Source organism: Miscanthus floridulus, chromosome 16 (genome assembly GCF_019320115.1).
Source record: "Miscanthus floridulus cultivar M001 chromosome 16, ASM1932011v1, whole genome shotgun sequence".
Classification (NCBI taxonomy): domain Eukaryota; kingdom Viridiplantae; phylum Streptophyta; class Magnoliopsida; order Poales; family Poaceae; genus Miscanthus; species Miscanthus floridulus.
The window spans coordinates 101,239,371-101,245,973 of NC_089595.1; the positions used below are offsets into that span (position 1 = coordinate 101,239,371).

The 6,603-nt window shown below is 43.7% G+C and overlaps 1 pseudogene; it reads right to left on the bottom strand.

Moving 5' to 3' along the window:
• Window positions 1-1,626: 1,626 nt before the first annotated feature.
• LOC136511577 (B3 domain-containing protein Os05g0481400-like) lies at window positions 1,627-4,813 on the bottom strand (annotated as a pseudogene).
• Between the last annotated feature and the right edge of the window lie 1,790 nt (window positions 4,814-6,603).

The following is a 6,603-nucleotide window of genomic DNA, read 5'->3' on the forward strand; positions in this document are numbered from 1 at the left end:
GTTTCTCTAACAAGTTTGCTAACATAGAAGCATTGGCTATCCCACTTGAAGCATCAACTGAACCTAAGAAGAATGTTCCAGCTGGGCTATTCGCAAGAAAGTTGATGAGATGGCGGTGGCTAGTGTCAGTCCATCCATCGGACATGATTGTGCAGCCATATTCCTTCCAAGCGTCCTCATGCTTCTTTCTCAGCTCCTCTGTCTTGTTCACCGCCCTATCAAGTAGTGGATTCCTAATCTCATGGTATGAAGGTGAGCGATACCCAGGACCATATTGCCCAATGGACTCAAGCATAATCTCCCAGCTTCTTGAGCTAATAGCATTCAATGGTATTCCATTCTCATAAAAAAAATCAGCCACATGGTCATCTACAATTTGCTTTGCTTCCTTGCTCTTTGTGGAGTACTCAAGAGTGGGCTGACATCTTGGACTTGTGACTTTCTGCAACCACTTCTTCTGAACTCTTGCAAAGCAAAGAACTCACTGACTTGGAATGCTTCTGTGTTTGAGGTTTTGGTGGAGCAGAAACCACAAAGTTCGTGATTGATGCTTAAGCTATCTTTTTCGCTTGCTTTGATGTTGTCCTAGAACTTGGAACTTGCTTTGACTTTGTCCCAGCATTTGGTCCATTTTCAGCAGCAGCAGAAGCACCACCTCCACCTTGATCTGTTTCTTCTTCTGTTTCTGTCTCCACCCCAATGTCCGCAGGTACCTGAACCTGAGTCCTTGACCTTGTGACCAAGTAACCATTCATCTCACGCCTAACTAGTTAAGGTGCTTCACCACATTTCACTGCATCAGAATAGCCCCCAGCAAGGTGTTGCTTGAACCTTTTAATGCCTGCAGGGACAACCTTTTTGCAGAAAATACATTGGATGAACTCTTTCTTCTCTATGTCTAGCCAAAACCCATATTTCCATCCAGGATCTGATGATTTTGCCTTCCTCTTCTTATCTTCAGCCATGGCAGCAAGATCTGGTGGCAATTTAGCTATCGCTTGAGCTATCAGAGATGCTTCAGTTGGAGCAGCTGACGACGCTGAGGCAGCCCCTCCTGAGACAGCTTCATTCTTAGGTAGAATTACCTCAACAACTGCACGCCGTCGAGCATCCTCTGCAGAGCGGCACAACCACACAAATGTGTCACAAATTGGTGGCAACAGGCAATACACAGCAGCAGAGTAGCAGACATAGACAATAACCTTCAGAGGAGGCAGAGTGGTGGCTCATCTTGATGCTTGAGGCCTCCCGCGTCTATCCTCCAGGCGTCGAGGAAGGAGCTCAGAGCGACAGAGCCTTAGAGGCGGGCGGAGCTACTGGCTCCCGGCAGGGGAGGAGATAGGAGCGGGTGGAGGTGGAAGTGCGGGCGGAGCTACGGACGCCAGCGAGAGGCGCGGACAGAGCTGTGGACGCCGGCGAGGGGCGTGGACGGAGCTGCGAACGCCGGCAAGGGAGATCCAGAGAGGCAGGCCGCAGGCGGAGGAGATGCGGGCGGAGGTGCCAGCGGTTGCGAGAGAGAGCAGAGCCAGAGCGGGAGCTGGAAATGTGCGGCGGCTGTAGCTCCTTCACCAGGTCACTCACTCCTCTTCTTCTTACCCTAATGGGCCAGCTAAAGGTGGGCCGAATTCTTTAGCTGGGCCGAATTCTCCCTATCCAACTAGCCGTCCGGCTAGTCTGATCGGACAACTAATCATGATTAGTCGCAACTTATCGGACGATAAGTTTCTAATCGGTCTAAACTAATCGAGGGCCCTTATCGAGCACCTAGTTACGATAAGGACGACTAATCACGATTAATCACGATTAGTCGTCCGATCTGAAAACACTGTCGTCACAGGCCTCTGGGAGTCTTGATGCGAGCAGCGGCATGATCTCTGGAAGGGTAACTCCTCGGTAGGCATGGTGTAATTCTTGTGAATATGCAGCAAGTTTGTTCTGTAACATTATAGGCTTACCACTCCCAGGTCGTCTTTTCTGAATTATTCAGCTCAATGTATAGTAGATAATAGCTTATGATACACAGGAACATAGCTGGCATTGCCTTCTTTAACCTTCTGATATGTTAATCTTCTTTCTGTAATTGAATACAGCTTTGAGTGCTGACATGTTTAGGGTCTATTAAGTGTTAGAAGTAACAAGGTTTTGCCGCAGAAAGTCATTGCAATTAGTCTCTTTGTTAATGATTCTCACTTCATATGCACAGAAGCAATTAGTCTCTTTGCTAAAGTAGCACACAGGGGGTTCTGAGAACGCAAGTGCTCCACTGTCAAACTACTTATTTACATGAATCAAGGGCTACCTACGCAGGGGGTTCTGAGAACGCAAGTGCTCCACTGTCAAACTACTTATTTACATGAATCAAGGGCTACCTACGTTGATAGATGTACTTTTCGCCGCAATATATGGGTTGTAATTGGACACCCATAATTTCAGAAAGAACAGGTCAACAAAAAGGAGCAAAATGGATGACCTGACAGGAGAGCGCATCACTAGCATGGCGGCGGTCGCTTACCAAAGAGTGCGTAATATTGCAAGTTCGATGTAAACTACCGCCGTCCTCAGAGTTTTCTCCTTTTGGAACCTTTTGGAGGCTCAGCAACAGGTGATTCTTCCTGGTCAGGCTCTTCCTTGATACAACACTGGCATTCTTGTCATCAGGCTCAGCCCCTTTCACATCATCATTGATAGCTTTTATTATATAAATCTGCAATTGATAAGAGATTTATGCGGAGTTCATACAATCAGGTCCAACAAAATGCAGCTGAATATACACTAGAACAAATGGTTAACCTTGAGTGCCAAAAAAAAATACAAAGTTGTTGACAAGATATTAATACAACCTCATATTCATTTATAAATATTGATAGTGCAGGACACAGGAGAGAGGTAAGCATCAATGTCTCAGTGCAGTAATAAAAATCTAACAAGCCCAATAGCATAAGATGGCTAAACTGGATTCCAATTCCTTGCCATGCTTGCTTTATACATTAGGGGGGCACGTTTAGAAACATGTTCTCTTCCAGAATTCATGTCAGAAAGTTTGGAGTTTATTTTCATTCTTATGGCAAATGCGGAATTAGCAGAGGGTGAAAAACTTTTAAACAACCATGATAAGAAAATCTATTTGGTCCATAGTAGTGTGCAATGTCGAAGTAAACAAGAATGATTTAGTACCTTAAATCTGTCATGCTCAACCAATTCAAAGACCAATGAATCCCCTTCCTCCAGGTTGTGGTGCATTGCAAAGCCCCTCCATCCACCACTTAGACCTGTACGGTTTCCAATATAGACAGCATCAAACTCAACACCCTCTTCGTCGTCCAACACCATCCTAAACTCTTTGGAAGGCAGATTATCTTTGCAGAAGCTTGTAGGAAGACCCTTGTAAAGCGTAAAGAAAATATCCTTGATTAGGAATTGATCCTACGCTTTTCTGACAAATTAGTCAACAAATTCTAGAATATCTTAGAGCTTACAAGCCAAAAGCAGCTGGACACATGTGATCGAACCATGGTCTTAAAAAAAGATGGGTTGTTAGGGTCTAGACTGTCTTGAAGTTTCTCAGCCTTTCTGAAAGCACATTGTTGCTGTTGATAAGAAGAAATTCTTCCTGTGTATTCTCTTCCATGCTCTGTATTCCTACCACCACTGCACCTGTTCAACACAAGAAAGTAGCTCATAGTTGGGTCTAGTCACAAAAGCATCGAATCTATACATTGATAATGTAAACAAAGGCATTACCTTGTGCCACGCAGAAAATTATCTAGTTCACCAAACTGGCAGAACAATCAAAAAGACATGTCAGTGTCAACATTATTATGAACAAAACCTCCTCGCACTACTAATTTCAAGAAGAACTAAATTTGATACAACATCACAACCTTATGAGGTCATAATTGCCAATCATGAGATTCAGAGATTCTAATGTCATCCCACCAAAATGGAACAACAATCCATAGTGGACTAACTCGTTCTTGGATGAATTACTTCCTGAAACCAAATGCCCCCAAACCATGGGCTTAACTGTTCATATGGGATGTGACCTATTCAGGACATGAGATGTCTACCCCACACAATGGAAATGTAAAATAAGCCATGCTACAAGAATTACAGGAATAAAACTCGACGGGATATTGAAGCATGGTACAGTAACAGGTACCAATTTCACGAAAAAAGTGTGTTTTTTTTTATCAGTATTACATACAGTCCAATAAAGAACTCACATTTTCCTTGTAGGAAACCGTGGTCTTCGCCCTCGAAGAACGCCGCACCTCGGTGGCGTCGAACTTCTTCCTCGCCTTGGGGCTCGCGCGCACGCCGGCCTGCAAACAGAATCACAACAGCTCAACACAGCATCGCCACACTAGCCCGTAAATGCACGCGCGCGAGGCGCAAGCGGTGTACGTGCGGCCAGCACCGTGTTCTGTTTCTGCAGGCGCGCCGCCTGGAGCAGGCTCTTCGACATCTCCTTTATACCCAAATCCTGCGCAGAGAAAACGGGCGCGAGGGTTAGGAACAAAAACAGATCGATGGAAGAACCCGCGGAAATCGGCAGGGAAGAAAGGAAGAAAAGAGAGGGGGCATCCATGGATTGGTCCGTCACCCGTCTTGAGGAGTAAGGGGAACGGGCCAAGGGCGTGCTCACCTCCAGGTGCTTGAGGTTCTCGAGGACCCGCTTCCTGCGCTGCTCCTCGTAGGCCGTGCCGGAGGTGGCTGCGCTGCTCGCTTTCGCCGCCATGTCCCCGCCGCCGCCGCTCTCCCTTCTTCCCTCCCCTCTCTCCCTCCGTCCCTCACTCGGCGAGAGAGTGGAGCGAGAAAGCGAACGGTGTGTGTGGCTTTTATAGAATTCTTTTCTACGGAAGTACGTAGAGAGACAAAGGCAGGCGGAGACGGCCTGCTCGCTCCGGACGAATTCCGGACGAATTCGGATGATTTGGCGGAATATTATAGAAATTTATTTAAGAAAAACATTATTCTAAATAAAAAAAGCGGATCATATCAGGTTTTAGGCCACGCGAACGCAGCCGAGACGCCACTTGCCTGCAGCCGAGAGAGATTCCTCATGGAATAGGACTCGAGAATCTACGAGCCATGGCCGTCCAACGGGTCGGGTTCAGGGTGGCTGACGCATGGGGCCCAGTCGGCGTGCACGTGGACCGTGACAGCAAGACGTTCACTCGTGCTACCCAATAGTTTACCTATTTTTAAGTACTTTCACCATTTCAAATTATAAATCATTCTAATTTTTTAATAAATATTACTTTTGTTACACATCTAAATATATGTTATGTCTAAATATATGGCAATAATTTGGAGGGGGAAGTATATATTTATAGTAATGGTACTTCATTTCATGTGTTACCAAAAAAAAAATCATTTTCTAGAATCACCTTAAGTTAAACTAACTTAAATTTAACTAATTTTTATAGAAAATGATAGCAATATTTATGGCGTCAAATAAGTATAGTGTTATGAAAATATATTTCACGGTGTACCTATATAGTAATATTAATTTTGTGTCATAAATGTCGGTGCTCCTTTCTATAAATTTGGTCAAACTTAAAATAATTTGACTTAAAACAACTTTAGAAATTAATTTAATTTAAGACGGAGAGAGTAAAAGAGATAAGGAAGTTAAAAGCTTGTAGAGTTAGCCAATTGCCTGCCTTCTCCTTAGTAAATTTTTTTGTCACCGAATAATTAATTTATTAGGCTAGTTAGGTAGTTTATAGAATTTTATATACGTTAAGTCCGCCATTGTTAACTAAAGATGTTCATGACATATTACAAATAGTTGTTTTATTTGTCCAGCTCGATCTTCTCAATATGGATTTAGAAACTTTTCATGTTTGTGTGATAATGATGTTTATCTTGCTTGGCATATAGACATACTCACTCTGTCATGTTTTAATAGTCGTTCTGACACTACAGTAAAGTGTCTACATTCACTCTCTCCTCCATGCATACCGACACACGCAACTTTCAGGTCCAAAGAATCCTCAGGACACCAGGATAAAAGCTAAAACCACTATTAAAATGAGACAAGGGAGTATAGTTGTAATTGTATTCTTAAAGTTAGTGCATATCCAACCCCCACCAAAAGTCCATTGACCAGTGAGACTATCGTAGATGTGCGCCCCCCTACAGAAAAAATAGTGCTTACCCTAACTCTTTTGTCTCGGTATATACACTCTCTTAGACCAGTCTCAGTAGACAGTTTCATAGCGTTGTTTACAAGACTGTCATGTCATATAGAATGAAATAAAACTTGGATGAAGCATCCACTCTAAATGTAAAGTTTCATTCTAGAGTTTCATAGGCATTTAATTTCATGACTCATAGAGAGTTGGTATTCATACTAAGAGTGTTTCATCTAGATAAAACTCATTTCATCTCTCTCTTCTTAAATATATTGTCATGTCATTAAAAATGACTATGTGGCAACCTATTTAATGCAAATAAAACTTATATGAAACTCACACCGAGACTAGCCTTAAAGGAGTACAATAACAGACGTAACACCGGGCATGTCAGCTCATGTGGCTAAGAGCCCATTTGGTCGGGCTCTCGCAGGCTCCGGCTCCGGTGGTGTCAGTGAGAGAG